The following is a 19,398-nucleotide window of genomic DNA, read 5'->3' as shown; positions in this document are numbered from 1 at the left end:
GGAAAGTGATTGGGAATGCGCGTGTCCATGCGCTAATGTAACAAACTCCGACAGTCCGTTAATTATTGCCCTGCCCAGCAGTTAAATTGTCGTTAATGCCATGGTTATATTTCCACCACGCATGAGTCAAAGGAATATCTAATTTGTTTTTAATTAATTATCAAATAAAGATGTAAAATAGGGGCTCGACACTTCCTCAGCTAGTTTTAATGCTCATCTGTGAACTTCACGCTGTATGTAAAAAATAATTACACAAGTTATTACTCTTGGACTAATGAGGGTGCAAGAGAGGTTTTTTTGCCATTCTCCATTGTATTGTGTAGAACAGAGCACTACTCTCTAATGACTTACTTACAGCCCGAAAGTCTCAATGATTTATTTTAAAGCTTGGAATATTATCATCCTGTTATCGCTTTTACCTTGTGTTTTGAAACAGTATCGACCTTTTAAAGTTATGCAGATGCAGTAATTACAATATGCCTCATCAGAAAAAAATTACAATTAAAGTTTCTTTAATTAACGTCAGAATACAAATGGGTTTAATATAGTGTTTCTGACATACTTGCTTGGCATGTCCATCCAAGAAAATATGGTAAATGCCGTTGCAAAATCCGAATTCCCAGTTTCCCAGTTGAATATGTATTATATTTAGTCATTACAAATAAAAAACAGGATATAATCTGTTGTTATTCATTTTAAGTAACCGAGCAAGGTGTGTTTTTAAATGAAATACGAACCTGGTCTTTTGGGGAATATTCTTAGCATTAGAAATATTACCACTGTCACAGGTTATAAATGGCAAACAGACTGCAGCCCATTGTTTCAGTCTTTTGTATTTTTAACAAACAGTGGGATTCAGTGTCCAAGCTAATCTACTGCAGTGCTATAACTCTTGTGAAAGCACATGCATTAGGCTCAACTTAATCTACTGCAAGTCCTGAGGAGAAATAATGCGATCAATACCATTTGTATATTTCCCAAGTCTCTTATCACTTATCGCTCCACTATCAGGCAGCGAGGTAAGAACGGTTCCAGCAGAACTCAATATCGCTCAGGTGAACGGTGATAATCTGCTGCTCTGTTTGAATACATTAATGTCTCTATGTCATTGTGCTAAGTAAAAGCAATACAGGCTGCCAAAATGCCTATTTACATGTTGAACAATTCAAATTATTTCTAAACACTTGTTTTGCCCTTTATTTGTTGATAAAGACTGACTGTCAAATCATTGCTGAATTTCTAACCCTGTCATTTTGTCCTCTTAAGGACTCTTCTGTAATGTGTGTTTTGTGTGGTAAGACAGTCTTCTCTTGGTGTAGTACACTGTCTTCCACCAATGCAAAGGAGGAAAAGTGGCAAGCGTGATACTTTAAATGAGACAATTAGTCATTGTGACATTAAACAGCACACACGATATTTGTTATTTGTTTTATGAAGGAATATTGATTGATTAATTAACAGTGAGTGAGGTACTTTGTTAAGTTGGTACTGCTGGGTATGCTTCCTTGGAGAGGGTTAATGCAGGGAGGTAGAAACTTACTAACCTTGTCCACTTCTTACAATAGTTTAAAATGCATTGCTGCAGCTCATTAGCTGCCAAATGTAGTTGCTAGAAGCCAATGCCCCGTGGCACTGAACACAGTGCTCCTAATGAATACATACACTACATCTGTCTCCTAGAAGAACAGAAATGAAAAATGGAAACATAAGTAGAGAATGAAGCAGCTACAATATCACATGTGTGATATCTCCCCTCCATTCATGCTATCTCTCTGCAGCACTTTGTGTTGTGGGCTACTTATATTCGAACAAGAAGCTGGAATATAAAGTATATTGATTCAGGTATACACGCCAACTCTTATTGTCATGTAAATTCCTTAAAATGCACTCTGTGTCATTACGAAACTGTAATTCATACGGGACACGTGTTGTGGGTTTGCATTGCGCCTTAAGGATGTTGCATTATCTCTATCTCATATGAGTATTGATTCTCGGAAAGCTCTTAAAAACGATGAGTTAAAATGGACCGTTTGCCTGGATGTAATGTTCGATATTTTTATTTTGAGGGTATGGAGAATGTTTTTTTTTCTGCATTTACAGGTATTGATTCACAGGGAATATTTACACATCTATAGTTTCTGTTAAATTAAATGACATTTTCTGCCCAGCACACTGCAAGATAAGGCCCCGGGCGCTAATAGCAAATTTCCTCGGTTTTAAATGCTAAGATCAGATAGATATTAGAAAATGAAAAAAAAAGATACAGTAGATACTAGTACGATGACTTCCCAGGCCTTGATTTTATACGGTAAGATCAGCTATAGACCAGTTCAGATGTATACCAGGACTTCTTCCATAGCCAATTTATTTATTTAATTTAATATGTACCAATTAGAACATCTAAATGGATATGCAGTTCTAACTATTCAGGGGAAATCTGATTATTCTAGTGTGCATCGGGGATCTGCTATCTTTTGTCCTTTTTGACATTTGATTGACACACTAAACATGATAAACATGTTCCTTAAACAATCTCCCAAGCCGTAGTTTCTTTCAATTCCCATTTTGTTTTCTTGGAAGCTGACAGGCAGATGCAGCCTACATTTCCCACAATGTATAAATGCACTCTGCCGAGCCCTGATGGATGGTTGTTTTATCACGAGCCGCATTTGCATGAAAGACAAACATTGCGGTGTTTCGGTTTGTTTTGACAAACCCGCGCTAAACGATCTCTTAGAATACCGAATGCAGTGGGGCTGGCTGAGTTCCACAGAAGAAATGGTTTTAATTTATTCCAGCAAGAAACGCGCAATAGTTGACTGACTGAAACCTCTCCCGATTCTCGGTTTGAATGCACTGGAGAGCACCCCCCTGATGATCTCCTGGAGCTCTGACCTAATACAGCAGTTTAATTAAGCCCTGTTTCTCTCCCCGGCTCTCGGGCGTGCATGCATCTCTGTCGGGTCTCTGAGCATGTATCGATAATATCCCTGTTACCCCAGGTTTCGTGTCTGGAGTGACCTACTTAAACGTGTCTGTCTGCAGACACAGGGAAACACAGTACAGTAAGCGTGGTAAAAGAGATGTAGCCTGTCTAAGTCCTACGTCTGTTTTACAGAGGGACTTAAGGAGGAATCGTTTGCCGGCCCTACACTTTGCTAAGCTAAGTGAGGAGACATGGACAGCGAACCGCCTTAATGAAACACAGAGAATGGTTGGAACAGCTGGAGAGGGTTCACCTAAGCAGGGCTCCCCCTCACCTGCCTGGCTGATGTTTACCGCATATTTGGTGCGCCAATTTTTTCTGGTCATCAGCAAGCATTGCCAGGCTCATTGCACGCAGGGGACGGGGGGGGGGACGGGGGGGGGGGGGGGAAGGATTGCGTGTATGCGCATGTGTGTGTGTGTGTGTGTGCCTCAGGCAGATAATGGGGCTGACGGATAGGCCTGACAATGGCTCCTCTTTAGAGCAGTAGAGGCACCTGGGGTCTGCTTGCGAGGCCCGGGGAGGAGGGTCAGACTGAAGAGATTGAGAGGAGGAACGAGGGCGGAGGGGCTCGGGAGAGCTCCCCGCATTGTGTACCGCTGACAGAAGTTGATTAATTAGATTTCTGAGAGGCGAGAGCTTCGAGAACAAACGCACGTTATGAAGAAGTCAGACATTTTATGCGGCTACCACCATGACAAGAGCCAGCTGAGAAGGGCGATATTACACTGTGGCTGACTCGTGTCACTGCCATTGAAAGTGCACAGAAGCTCATGTTTCAACATCACATTCTTTTTGTTTTTTTTAAGTAATATTGATATTTTCAGGAAATATAATAGAGTGAGGGTAGAAAATTGGTTGCTGGAGTGTCTATAGTATATTGATGTCATTGTTGCTTTTCTTTCCACTTTGTACACATTGATAAAAAAATAATAATGGTGAATACATAGATTTCAAGCTGAAATAACCCTTAATTTGTCTGAACTTGACTGCCTTGATTCAATTCCAAAGAATAATAAAATGCAATTATAATTGTGCATTGATTTCTGAGTGTGTTGGCTAGGTTTCATCTTTTATCACATTAGAATGTGATGGAGAATATGATTCTTACTGATTGGACGCATCCCGATTGGAAATTGTACTTAGACCTTGATGTACAGCAAGTGAATCTGCAAAACTTTGGTTTGTGATGAACCCAACCCTACTGCTGGCTCATCTCTGCATTTTGTGCACAAGCATTTGTCTGTGTTATCTGACCTTGGGTAACGATAAAGGATCTCTCCAGGCCACCTTAACTGCGTGCCTGTGACACAGTTCAGGAATGGACAGTTATCGTCTGCCCTTTCTACAGTAGTCTAACGAGAGAGGGGGAGAGCAGAGCTTCGCTAACAAGCGTCAACATCAAGGTGATAAATGAATAGAGCGAGAATGCATCTGTTTTGACCTACCTTATAAAAACCACAGGAAAGTGAGAAATGAGCACTGTGACTCGACAGCTACCTGCAGAGTTTTCTCCAAAGTGCACTCGTCGAGAGGCTGTTCAACCTGGCATCCCCCAGAAAGTCTCATGGCGCAGATTCTCTTCAGCATCGTTGAAATGGCCAGTCTATAATTGTTACCATTTCTCAAACAAAGCATTACATTGAATGATATATAATGTCATATTGAATAATATAATATCAAATGATGATATAATGGTGAATATGATACTAATAACAAGCCATTTTTTATATTTTGAATGGCAATTATCAAGGCACAGTGATATTAATTCATTCTGACTTGCATCATTCAACAATGATGAACAACCCTAAACATTGGGAACAATGGAATAAGTAAGATGCGCTGATGAGTCATCCTTTACTGCTTTTTTACTATATCTGGACAGGTATACATTTGAAGAAACCCAAAGGAAGCCCTCAAATGTATGTTGCCAACTGTTAAACATGGTGCTAGATCTATAATTACATGGGCAGCAATTGGGTCTAGTGATTGCTCTGCTTGGTATGTACTGGGCAAGGAATATTAAGCCAATTTATAAGACCAGGTGCATCCTATGTTGCAAACACTATTCCCTCATGAGGGGCTGTGTGTGTGTGTGTGTGTGTGTGTGTGTGTGTGTGTGTGTGTGTGTGTGTGTGTGTGTATGTCTGTATGTCTGTCTGTTTGTCTGTGTGTGTGTATGTGCATCACTGGCAAATAGCCTACTCTTCCAAACTGCAGATCATGTAGCACAGACTCCATACATAAAGCATGCAGATAAGGTGAGAGGTTTAGCTTTCTATTTCACCCAATATTTTAATATTTTATCATCTAAGCAACTCTGACAGTGGTATGATTGTACAGTAGGTGCCAGACATGGTGGTTGAGAATAATCTAGCAGTTCTGTGGCCAAAAATCTGTTGTTAATGACAGGTGAATGGGCAGACTTGTTCAAGCTGACAGAAAGGCCACAAATGCTCAAATAACAGATGTTTACAACAGTGGTGTGCAGAAGGGCATCTCTGAATGCACAAAACATATACATTGGAAGCAGATGGGCTACAGCAGCAGAAAACCATGCTCAGAAAAGGAGGATGAGGCTACAGTGGGCATTTGATCACCAAAACTGGAAAAAACCCTTTCCTGATCTGACCAATCTCAATTTCTGCTCTGGCATGCAAATGATTGGGTCATTGGCATAATCAGCACAGATTCATAGGTCCATCCTGTCTCGTGTCAAAGGTGCAGGATGGTGGTGGTGATGAGGCGAATATTGTCTCTTGCCACATATTGGGCTGCTTACAGGACGACTATTTGAGCATCATTTTAATTTCATAGCATAGCATAACTAAGCATTGCGGCTGACCATATGCTTCCCTTCATGGCCAGAGTCCACCATTCTCCAAATGGATACTTACAGCAGAATAATGCACTATGTCAAAAAGCACACTCAATCATCTCAATCTGATCATGGCAGTGACTTCAGATTACTACAATGGCCTGCACTTTCCCCAGATCTCAATCCAATAGAGTCCCTTTAGGATGAGGTGAAGCTTTGTAACATGTAATGTGTGGGTGAAAAATCTGCAGGAACTGCCTGCCTGCCACATTACCAAACCTGAATGACAGTTATTTTATTCCTTATCTATACAATATGTTATTGCGCACTTTATATCTTAGGGTATGATTAAAATAGAGGCATGTAAAGAAGTGTAATGTCAGATAATGGCCTCAATTCACGACTGTATCAGAGAGAGGAACTGCAGCATGTGTACTAACACACTGGACTCAAAGGACAGATCTCATCTCTCTGTGCTTCATTAGTATGCACAGTGTGCACTGAGAATCTGAAGTGGAGCCACATGATTTCACACTAGGTAATGATAGGAGAGATCACATTTAGAGGCGTGTTGAACCAACAGATGAAGCATCTTGCATTGGCATTTTGAACGGTGTGCAGAAAGTCATTACTAACATGGGACTTTTTGAGTTTTTAGAGATGCAATATTTGTTTAAGCTCTCTAATTTTAGCGATCACTTACGTAACAACCCAGTGAAGAGGTTGCCATGGAATAAACTATTTACCTTCCCTAAATAAGGAAGGGCACAACAGCAGAACTGCATTTTCTTTCTTTGTTATGTTTTTTCTCCAATAATGTTAATTCCTGTTTTAAATTAATATACGTAGCCCCTCATTCAAGATAAAGTGCAGAGAAAACATGATGTAATGTAAATGTGGATAAATAAGTATTTTTGCTTCTGCTGAATATGCAGTGATGTTCATAATTCCCTTTATAATGACATGTTTATCAAACAATATAATGTTAAAAACATGAAAGAGAAGTCTTTGTCAAAAAAACTCATGTGCTGTACAAGTTTTATGAACATTTAATGGGGAGAAGACCAGATCTATCTGCCAAGCTTGCATTTTCTAAATTCCTTCACTGCCCTACCCTTGCATGCTGGTATCAGTAACATTTGGGTGCTCCAGGTTATTTACCTCTGAGGTGATCAGGACAACATCAATGGTTGTTTCGTTGACTTCTATCTTTTTTAAATATCATGTAATTTAGATAATATATTATCTAAATTATTAGTGTAGACTGTGGAACAGGCTGGTGTTTAGGGTCGAGGTTTAAAAACTGGTGATAAGTATTGATGGTTGTTTTGCCTACAGCATTGCTCTGAGATCATTAAATGAGGTTGCTGTTTCTATTTCTCAATAAATTACCCTTTTTATGGATTTGAAGGAGAATAACTCAATTTACAACTTGGGGCTGTATTTATTCTAACACAATGCAATTTCCCTTCAATTTTACAGGTAGGCTTAAATATTCTTTGTAATGTATGAATTAATTTGATTCTTACACTAGATTTCTTAAAACAGTAGCTTAAAGGAATAGGCCATTTGACTCCATATTTTGCCTGAACATGCTATGTGTTTTTTTTTTTGTTTTGTTTTTTTTCTTCCAGATTATTTACCTCGGTTATTATTCCTCTTATACTACTAATATTGAGAAAGTAATTTCAGAGCTCACTGACATAGAATAGATGAGCATGGTCCTGATTCTCTCCGGACCATTTTCATGCATTGTATTTATGAACAGCAGTATGGCTTGTGCTCCCATTGAGTGCTGAGAAACCCCTTCAACATCATCAACTGGGCAGAGAATAGGGATAATTACCTTCAGTAGTACATCATAGCATGCACAGAAACAGCACAGACACACAGAGGACACTTCAGACAGTCAAGATACCGGATTCTACCAGTACCTAAATATAATGAGAGAAGCAGTGTGGATATTATCTACCCCACAAATGTATGAATCTCAGCCCATCAAAGTTAAAAAGATCTGAACCTAGTACGATCATTCATCGAAAATGGGATGGTTCCTACTCTTAATCTGCTGTTGCTCTGCTGTAAGTCAGATACCGTGACATAAAGTGTACATTTAAAAACTGAGCAAACTATTATTTTAAAGGTTTTAAATAGTTTTAAATGGTCCCACACATTGTTTCACTTAAAAACTAATTTATTGGTGATACATTCTTTTTTCAGTGTGACAGTGCATGGAACTCCACCTATATTTCATACACTTTTATATACTTTCTCTCATCTGTTGCACCTGTCGCAGTAGGTTTGCCAAAGTTTTATTTCATTTTACAAATAGTGTACTTCAAAAAGTGAACATAAACATCTATCTGCCTTGGCTGGTTGCAATGCTATGTATTAACTGTCTAAGTGAGTAATAAATGTGGAGGTGAGGTGACATAGCAACAAAACTATTACACTTTTATAGACACTGGAGCATTTCAAGTGAGAAACACATCCCAAGTTCATAAGTTCAATATATCTTAAAATTCTACTTCATGAAATCTTTAACAAGAATTCTTTGTTCAGAAATACATGACTTGCATTACAAAGGCTGTGTTTTGGGCGCATGTTAGACCTACAGTATGACTCAAACCATTTGTTTATAATTTCTTCTGCAATAAGCACATCAATATAACCATACTTTCTATTGTTCCAGTTTACAAATTGCAGTCATCTCAGGACAATAATATTGTATTATAGCTTGTGTTAAATCCACTCTATTATGATACTTAGACAATCAGCAATGTCATTTTTCCAGTTCTTTGTTATGTGATCAATGCTTGAATACTTGTAGTGGAGAACCAGCTGAAAAGGGGCTCTGGCTACTGTGACTGAAGTGTATTGTGGTAACTTCATTCACAATATTAGTGCAGGAATAGGCAAAAGCTCTCTGAAATATGAATGGAAACATCGCTTGTCACAATACTTTTTAACTTACAGACTGTTTAGCTAAATATCAATATTGGTATACTCTATGTATGCGTGAGCGTGTGTATGTGTGCACGCGCGTGCATATGTGTGTGTGTGTGTGTTTAGGGGCTTATCAGACTGGCTTGTTGCATTATAAACTGCAGGAAGATATGCAAATAATGGGCAGAAAAAGGAGTAAGCTTATTAACCTCCACTGGAAATGAAGGTATATTATGCAAACTCATGCAATTCCCTGTTGTTGAGCTTAAATAGCAAGTGGGTAGATTATTCATACTGAAGAGTATTCCCTTTAATATATAAGGATTTTGCATGCATGCATAATTTGAAATGAATAAATGGCAATTGATGCATTATGCCAGTTAAATAATGAATTGGCTGGGATCCCAGAACACTTTCCCAGAACCGAACATGGGGAACAGGTCAGTGAATTCCCACAAAGACAGAGAGTTCAACAGATAATCATGTGAAATGGCATGTTCCAGAAACTTCCTGTTTTTCAGTTATTAAACTCTTCTTCCATTGTTCTTTGAAGAAAGTTTCATCGTATTGTAGTCATATTACATACACCGGAGATTCTCACAATATTAAAATTCAGTTGATGGATTCCCATTCAGGACATTAATGTGCTAAACATACTGTGGATCAAAACAAGGCTGGCCATATGGGTCCTGAAATATTGCATTTTGTATTGATTTCAAATCTGGACATAATATCTTTAGGCTTGAGGGAGATATCTGATTCAGGTTTGTCATCTGGTATGCTCTGTCGTCTGGCAATTTCATGGAACAGAGACTATGAACTCTGTGAACCCAAAGGGATGGTTAGCTATAGTTATACAGTATATATATATTTAAAAAAATAATAATAATTAATAATAATAATAATGTTCTACTCCACATTCTACCCCACACTCTTTTCTTTTGAGTGGTTTGTCTGCAAAGTGCCACTGCCTATTTCTGCCAATTATCCTCCATTTTCAGAAAGAGATGTGTGCTTTTTATTGTTGTTGCAACAACCTAGCACATGGAGATCTAGTTCACCGTAATTCAAAATCCCATAGTGCGTAACCTTGTGTAACCATAGCCTCCCTGCTGAAAGACCAGCTGGGATTCTAAGCTTGTCTAAGCTGTGTTTTACATACTTCTAGCTGGTCATAGTCGGTCTGTGGCTGGTCAAAGCTGACTACGACTCACCTACAGTTGTGACTGTTCAATCCCTCATTAAGATGTTCAGTGGTTGGTTTTCTGAAAGCTTCTTTACACCAAGAACCTCTTTAAATACCTCTTATAATCAATTTTAAAGTAGTCCAGTTAAAAGACATTGCTGCACCTGTATAATTGTATAAATAAAGCAGACTAATTGCCGACCCAGCATTGCGGAGAGTAGGCTATATTGTCGTTGCTGCACTGTGCCTGAACCAAAGCTCCATAAGAATACATTGAGGATGCAGAAATGCTGTGAGAACAAATGCTACAATCAGGGTCAACTTTAATCCACTAGGCCAGTTCACAGATGAAGCCAGGGGTGGCTAATTTTCAGGAAATTATCCATAATAATTTAGCCTATTATTCATGCACTCATTTGGTTCAATGAGGCCTGTTTAGTTCAAAAATCAAGAATCAAAATACTTATAGTTTAATGATAACAAGATATGTTTGGAGCACTTCATTTTTCAGTGCTTATTGGCTAAAACAAGCGGCGTGCATCGATTTATCAACTACTCATGCTTTAGCAGGAGCATATTTTGCCAAGAAGCTCTTGGTTAAGTGTCCGTCTAAAGGCTTGGGAAACCCACTTAAGGAGAGAGAGAGTTTGTTTCTTAAGAACCTTCTAAACACACTCATTCATTGTAAAATCCAAAGGTATCTGGAAACCCACCCCTGATCTTTAGGAAAGTTGTTGATAGTTGTTGATAGGCTGGTTTGATAATTTGTTGTCTTATTGAGCACACTTAAGTATAATTTTATTTGTTTAGATTTTGCAACAAATATATCTATGCACATCATACAAATCAGCATGCACTTGTGCTAAGTGTAAGTATTGAACAAGTTTGAAATTGCCTCAGTTCATAATAAACCATGTGCTGCTTTGACGATGCTTCTGGGCAAGCTTAAGCAAACTTAAGCAAACTGGCCTTTGAAATACATTGTCCAATAATGTATAATTAACATCATATGTCAATATAATGTCAAATAATAAAAGGGCTTCAGGCAATCGGTTGAACTGGTATGCTAAGTAGAAGCTAAGTATATGCTAACCATAGGAGTGAACAGTCACCTGTGATTAATGATCCTGGAGAATAGCAGACAGGTTGCAGAAGCACAGCTAAAGTAAATATTAGACGAAGCTGAGGAGCATTTGCAGAGCAAGCAGTTATTTTTCCTCTAAGCCACACAAACAGGCTGATGCCAGTCTCTTGCTGTATTGGGAATTGGCCGTGTGTTGTCTTCTTTAAAGATGTAGGCTTAGTGTAACGCCAGAGGAGCGTTCAGTGCTTACAGGGCCATGCTGAGGTCAGGGGCTCCTGAAGCTCACTTTCTCTGAAGGATGTAGGACAGCGTGCTAACCCGGAAGGGTCACGCTCTGACCCTGTAAACCTAGCCTCATCGCTTTGGGCTGCGTTCGCTGCGCCGTGTTTACTTGTTTCCATCTAGTTGCCTAATGTTGTCCTCCGGGCTACGAGGCTGCGGAATGAGGTACTGCAACCGAGTCACATGGAGGACGCTTCCTTCCAGATGGAGAAAGTTCAGTTGCCGTATCAATCCCCCAACCCCCCCCACCCCCCAAAAAAACAACAAGAAAAAACATGGCCTACGTCTTCCATTTCATGTAGGGGAAACATGCACCTCACTTGGAGTTAACACTACTCTGTGTTTGCAGCATGAATGAACTCATGAATTATGCAAATGTTCACATAGCTGAGGTTAAGGGGTAAATCTGTATGTTTTCTGCCGCCTGCCTCTTGGTCCTGACACTCCTTGTAGGTAAGGGGAGAAAATCCCTAAAAGCATATCATTCAAGATTAATCGTGGTGATATGTTGAATTATTAATGAAAGAACCTTTGCCTCAATGCTGATTTAAATGTCTTTTCATTCATTATGTTTTTTTTTCCTGGTGATTATTTTGATCTGCTTGTAATTGCTCTGTTTTAAAAGGATAATTTGGCTATTCTCGAACTGTCCATCACAAAACTGTCAATTGTATCGACCTACTTTCAATTCATTGATGTTGCTCCCATCTATCAACTGTGGGAAATGCAGTAACACACCATGAATGTGATCTATAGGGCATCCTTTGTGATGATGGGAAGATTCACGGTGAAGTTATAAAAGCCCTGTGGCTTTTCTATATCCTGGACACACACATACACACACACACACACACACACGCACATGTGCACACACGTGCACGCATACACACACACACTGTAAAACAGTGATGAGAAGAATTACAATGTTCACTGTGCATTGCCAAGAATACTTTGTTATCCAGCCATGTTGGCTTGACTCTCAGTTTCCTGAAAACAAGACTGTTCTTGGCAGTCTGGAGGAGATTCAAGTGTTAGCGAATGACTCAGCTGCAGACTCAGGGCTTTTCTGGTGTTGCTTCAGATTATTTTAAGAGTCAACTTGGGTGGCATGCCATGAAGTATCACTTATGCTTAAAGCAGCCAGCGAGTCCCTTCTTCCACATAGCTCTTTATGAGCAGTGAGGTATAAGTCAGATGGCATTACCATCAAGGAAACCAAATGGGTCTCGACACTGGCCATGGCGAATATTGCTGTGAAATCGCTTGGATAAAGTAAGACTGACTATGCATGAATCTTTAACAAGACTAAATGTCTAAATGCTATGTTCATGATTATGGCTGTAGAAGTAGGGGGAAAAAAAGTAATTATTTTTCATAGAAGTTCACAAAATGAAAATTTACTACGAATCACGCTTACAGGCACTTGCATGGATGGACATGAAATTAGGTGGCTGAAGATATGTTTTTTAGCTCCACATTTGACATGTGATGGCAAGTCATGTGTTTGGTTGTAACATAATCCATATCCATGTAAGCAGAGTAGGAAAATTAACTGTGGTCCACACATAGTTGCATGACTGACATTATCTCAAAAGTATTTAAGTTCTTATTTTTTGCTCATTGGGAATCCACATGGGGAAAGTGGGTTCTAAAGCTCTACTTGATGTTTTAATAATGAAGAGTTAAAAATGCTTGAGCATTTTAAAGATACTTGCATAATGTCAGCTGACCTGAAACCAGAATTTTCGCATCATTCCTTTTCAGACTTTTACAAACATGGGCTGATAAACAATCACAGTAGATTAAAAAAAAATACTGGTTACAAGGTTAATAAAAAATGCAAATGTCTCTTTATTTCATAATTCATTACCTTCCTCCCTGAATCTGGAGATGACAGGGTAATCAATTTGCACTGACACCAAAATATTTAGAAAAGAAAATTTGATATCAGAACCATGAATCTGCTTAGACTGTTTTGCATTTGAGAGAGAAATTATGATATTTAGTGTTTCTTGCGTTCATATAGTTCACATAGAATGCAGCTCTCTGTAGCATCAATATATACAGTTAGCTCCATAATGTTTGGACATACAGTTTTTTTTCTTGATTTGGCTCTTGTTCCACAATTTTATCAACTTTTATTGCAGGGTGTGATTATACTTTTTATGAAAATATGACCATTTATATTTTGATAAACTTTGGTTTCACCATGTCAAAATTCAATTACTTTTTGTACACTTTTGCACACGCTGCGATTTCTACATTGTGCAACAAAAATAAAATTACCCTTTTGAATATGCACTTTAATTGTGAAATTCAAATCCAAATCACGAAAAAATATGTGGTATACTGTATGTCTTTGTATATATACATTCACATACATTGATGTTACTGAAAGCTGTATTCTCTGATGCAAATGTTATGCCAATGTAAGATGATTTTCATCACCGGTTGGAAGCATTTGCACTTACTGAAAGCACACATTGCTGAATGAAGCATTATAGATTTGAAGAAGAAGATGGCAGACTCTTATGTGAGCATTTTGAATTTGATTTGAATGCGTAATGGGTCTAGTTAAGATTCCCTGCTTAAACATTATATGGGAAATGCCATTTTCTCCTGACTAAAGTATAATTAAGCTGTTTATACTAAGACGTGCTTAAATGATTTATTTGAGTTTCTCTGACCCCGGTGCGTGTTGCTCTTGCGATACATTAGCGGTTAATGGCTGTTACTAGGTCTGAGAGACTCTTGAAGGCACTCCAGAGTCACTCAATAATTACCCATCAACTTGCACTCCACACAGATTACATCTGCGTTAGTTCTGGGGAGGCTAGCGTATCAGAATACAGTGTTATTACCGTGCTAGCGAAGAGCAGCATGGAAAATTACCGTGACATTATGATGCGTGACATTACAGGCTATTGGCTGAACTGCCAATGTCATTTATATTTCCAATTCTGTGACGTGAAAGTCCATTACACAAATATATAACAGTTCAATAAACACCCTGGCACGCAGTGCATTTCTTCTGCTAGAACAGGATCGCATGTCAAAATGTTGAATTATATTGGATTTGAAATGTGCAAAGATGTATAAACCTCCTTGTAAAAATATCATTTTATAGTTATATAAATTTCCAGTTTACTTTTTAGCTTAATTGCTTGTTGAGAATAAAATGCCATCTTCACAAGTCTGCCATTTGTGTGCTTTTAATTGGTCCTTTTCCCTGATGAAACATAATGGAGCATTGATCATTGGTCAGTGAGACCTGGGAGAGAAATCAGTCTGCGCTCAGTCCATCGATGGATTCTGTCCACTATGGCAAAGAACTGGAAAGCAGGAGATCCTATAATTACAATTTGTTGTTTAGCTGATGATTTAATCCAAAGTGACTTACAGTTGATTAGACTAAGCAGGGGACAATCCCCCCTAGAGAAATGTAGGGTTAAGGGCCTTGCTCAAGGGTCCAACAGCTGTGCATATCTTATCATGGCTAAACTGGAGCTTGAACCATCAACCCAGTCAGGCACCTTAGCCACTCGGCCTTTTTTGTTGTGGTTTTTTTGTTTGTTATTTTAAGTGATGGTAACTGCAATTATTTTTCATTGTTGAATTGGAATAACCTTCAGGCCAAAGAGAAATAACAATCATTTTAATATCAGATTAGGTCAAATGTTCTCATCTCCCACCAAAAAAGAATATCCATCCTCTTCTTTAAACCCAGTGAGCGTACGGCGACCGACTCCATTAAGCGAGGTGCAATGTGTATGAGTGTAAATGGATGCCTGGTCGCATACTGGGATGCAGTAGCTGCAGTAAGATGTAAATTTAATCTACATAGAATACAGTGTGTTTCATCATCCAGCCCCACAGCTACCCAGCTGGGTCTTGGGTCCCAGTGCCTCATTCATCAATTTCATTCTTAGCCATACATAGGCACATTTTCATGCAAAGAGTGTGATTTATCAACAGGGAAAGTTGCATGGAAATGTTTGCAAATTTAGGCATACTTAAGAGCATCCTTTCAAATGCGCACTGTGATTGAGTAACACCACTTGAGGGCAGAAACACAGTTCTTTTTGCTTTGACAGTTCACTGCATAAGTGACAGTCCAAGAAAAAAAATGTTTTTATTGAAATTTTACAGTAAACTGCTTTGTACACACGATTCTGTGTGCCGACAGCAAGACGAGTTATCTTATGCGCACATACATTTCAGAATGAACACAGAGCATGCATGGGTTGAGCTATTTTGATGAATGTTTGCCTGAAACGAAATGTTTCCTTGTATCTGTAATGCCAAAACCTTGTTTGGAAATGTCAGTAAAATGTAGCCTGGTCATTTATCATTCTTTAAAATGTCAGAAACTGACTTAAAAATGAATATGAAAACCGTTTTATTTTGGCCTAATTATGACTCTGAATGCAGATGGGGCTGTTAAAGACTTGTTTTTTGCACCAAGTGTAGAATAGCATGCTGCCATTAACCATTGTTTTGTTCATTTCAATTCATTTTTTATGAGAGTGTTATTCAATCAAAAACAAAGCCTACCAGTCCAACACTATCTTGCAATACAATGTGATGGTAGGCATTTTCTGTTTGTTTGTTTTGTGTGAGTGCGCGTGTGCGCGTGTGTGCGTGCGTGCATGTGCGTGTGTGTGTGTATGATTTAATTCTGCGCTGGGGGATAGATGTCTCCATGTCAGATAGCTGGATGTCACTGTCACGCTAAGAGCTGACAGCACTCATCATCCCTGTAGTTCCAGGTCAGAAACAGTCTTACCTTCAAACTGCAGTTAAATTATTATTTCCCATGAATTCTGTATCCCATGACTCCACTGTGGTGTCAGTTCTTCTGTTTTCTCTGTGGCGCCATTGTATTCCTTGATTTTATGCCAATATTGTATGATTAGAGCAAGGACAAATTCCATCACAAGCACTTCTGAGTACTAACACACACACACACACATGCAACCACACACATCACACGTGTATGTAAAACATTTAAAACTCCGAACGTCCAACATGAAGACATCCAGCCATATTAATCGGCAAGGTACCACGTTGCGACGGCGGTCACACGCTACAGTTAAACCGATACATAAAAGGAGCGGAATTTACATAGCCGTGTGACAAAGTGCACATTTGTCCTGAAGACGATGCGCAAATCTCTTTGTTATTGGCCAGCCTTGGCGTGGAGGAGCCATTACGGAGAGCTCATTCTGCGCACAGATGGTGCGCGGCGCTTTAATGTCTGCTCGGCGACCAGACCGGGCGCCTCGCTCCTGACCTCAAACTTTCCAGGCGAACGAGATGCAGTCGTGAAGGAATTCAGTCCTTTTTATCATTGTGATGAAGAGCTCTCTCTCTCTCTCACTCTCTGCATTACACGATTACTCTCACTCGCCCGGCAAGATTACAGTATAATACACGACACTGTATTAACATCTCATTGGTGTCAGAGAGGCCAGTCTTCAATCCCCTTATGAGTCATATTCAATAACACTTAGCGTTGCTTTAGACTTGCTTCGGCCGGCGCAAGTGCAGCAGTGGGACACGATGGAGGTGTGCACTCGCTGCCCACTGTGTGTTTTTTATCACACATCTGTTCAGGGGGAGGCAGAGGGAATTCTGCACAGCCGACAAAAACCCCGCATTAGTTACAGTAAAATAATTAATTACACCTTCCATTTGCCGCGCTCCAGATTTTTTTATCGCCATATTCCTTAGAAAGCAGAGCTCCGAGTTTCGTCTGTTCCCGAAAAAGGTCCTCTGAGGAAGGTGGGGATGGGAAGAGATTACCACGGAGTTGTGGAGATGTGTGTGGTGACAGATAACACGGAGACATTCTGCCGCTGATAAGGCCCAAAAATGTGCCTTCTTTCGCACTGTGGGGCAGGCTAATGCCTGCTAATGTCTGCGTTCCTTTGCATAGGAGAAAAAGCAGTTTTTTAGTGTTCTGCCGCTTAGCTACGGTTTTATGGATAATTACAGTGCTGATGTGATTCTGTGGGTGGGTGGATTCCAAACACATTTGCTTGGTGCAAATGGGCACAGTGGTCAGAGATGCAGGTGGAGGTCTCCACAGCCCTTTATAGGAGTACCTAGTTAGGAATTAACTGCCATTCTGCACACCATGGAAACATCGAGCCTGCCGGATAATGTTTTCTGCTTGTTATGAGGCTCTGTGCAACACGACGGCAGTTCGGATTACTGTGATTTTACAGAAACAAAACCTCAAAGTGTCTTGAGGGAAAGTTGAATTGTGTTCGTGTGATTTAGCACACAGGAAGGTGGGAACAGTGAGGGCTGCTCTGACCACAGCGTTGGAGGCAGAGGACCTGCGGTAATATAGTCACCCAGAACAAACTCCTGGTATTCCGGTGTATTTATAGCACTCTTAGGGGACTTTGTCTCTATTTGTTCTGCTTTTTGCACCACTACATCAACAACTAAGACTTGAAAAAAATAACTATATTCAAGATGGAAAAAAGTGGATGCAGCATAGCAGTGAAATTGTTCATCTGTGGTCTTTTTTTTAATGGTCAGTACTGACTACTAATCTATATTCCTGTCAATGCAGTTTGAGGCATTGTGAAAACCTGCCAAGGTTGTTCAGAATGGAATACATTTCTTAGAAATATGTGAAATATAGTTAACTTTGACAACTCGTGGAAATATTATGTATTTTTCTTTTGAATTTCATCAGCCTTTCCTAACGGTGAAGGACTCGCAAGCGCAGTCACAGTCACGTGTATTCACCGCTGCCTTCTTCCCCGGAGAGGCCGGTCCTTCGTGTCCGAGAACGAGCTCCGCTTTAATTGTTGGACGGCGTGATGATTCCATGGCTGTCGCGGCGAGATAAACAGGTTCCTCGGAGCGATGGGAGAGTCGCGCTGATAGCTGGGCTTCCTCCAGCGCCCGCCCCCCTCCCCAAACCCACAACGGAACGAGCCTAGCGCTTCCTGATTGCGTGAAGGGGCTCGCCGGTCCCGCTGTCATCACTCGCAAACCCGACCGGGGACGTGCAAAGCCTGTTCGCAAATACCGGGAAACCCGGCTCTCGCTCTGAAACACTCACAGGGGTCTGCGACACCTCCGCTTCATTCCCGAAATGATCCCCGCTTTTTAGTCTGTCAGCCTCCCGGCAGATGCGCACTCTCACGGCAATGATGCTAATCTCACCTTTCGCTAATGGTCATTTGAAACGCATGGGGGTAAAGCGGCGGAAACTTTGCGAGCGGAGGAGAACAGCGGAGTGGATGTTTTGGAAGAGATGGATGAGAGAGCACTTAATTGTTCTGTGTCTCAGGGCTTATTTTAGAGCCCAGGGATCATGTCTCAATTATCCCGCTGTATCAATACCATATGTGTCTTCAGAAGCGTGTAGCATGCTCCACAACTCCCCTCTCAAATTCTGCCATGTTACATTTTCTTTATACATTGTGAACACCTGAAATAATTTTCATTGTAATTGACGCACTGCATGGACTTTTTTTTTATGTAATTCGGCTGCATATAGATCAGACACCAGCTGAAATCTAAAAGGGTTTCCAGTTTTACAAATGGCTGTTACTATCCTCAAAATGAAATGCTGTAATCAGAATTGCGTAAGTTCATGTCCTCAGATAGTGAGTCTGAGAATGTGTATATACAGCAAGTGCTTTTATTTTGATTTTTGCTTAAACAGGTTTATTGCTGTTGTCTTCGGTGGTATTATGTGTATATCTTTTCTTTCATAGTCATTATATTATTCTATGTGGATTGGAATTGGAAGACCTTTTGATTACAGGTATACAGCTGTCTTATGACATGTCATGGCTGGTATAATTAGATCAGATATACACTATTTACATACATAATGTGGCAGCGATTACCCCGTGTGTTTACTTTTATTGAGCTCATTTCACTAGAAGGTAATAAGACCCATAATCGGGGCATTTTATGTGCATGTAGCAACCGACTCATAACACATTAATTGTCTAGAAAGGAATCAACTGTCAAGTCCTGCATTCTACAAAAAATGATCTTGTTTGTTGTTTGAGAATGTTTGATTGAATCCTCAGCAGCCAGCTCAGTGCTGAGGGAATCAG

At 39.9% G+C, this 19,398-nt stretch overlaps 1 protein-coding gene across 9 annotated transcripts in view; it reads left to right on the top strand.

Moving 5' to 3' along the window:
• LOC133110216 (chemokine-like protein TAFA-1) overlaps positions 1-19,398 on the top strand; it is a 131,393-nt gene that overhangs the window by 84,724 nt on the left and 27,271 nt on the right. The gene's annotated exons all lie outside the window — the stretch shown is intronic.

Source organism: Conger conger, chromosome 14, assembly GCF_963514075.1.
Source record: "Conger conger chromosome 14, fConCon1.1, whole genome shotgun sequence".
NCBI lineage: Eukaryota > Metazoa > Chordata > Actinopteri > Anguilliformes > Congridae > Conger > Conger conger.
This window is presented reverse-complemented; position numbering and strand designations above follow the sequence as displayed.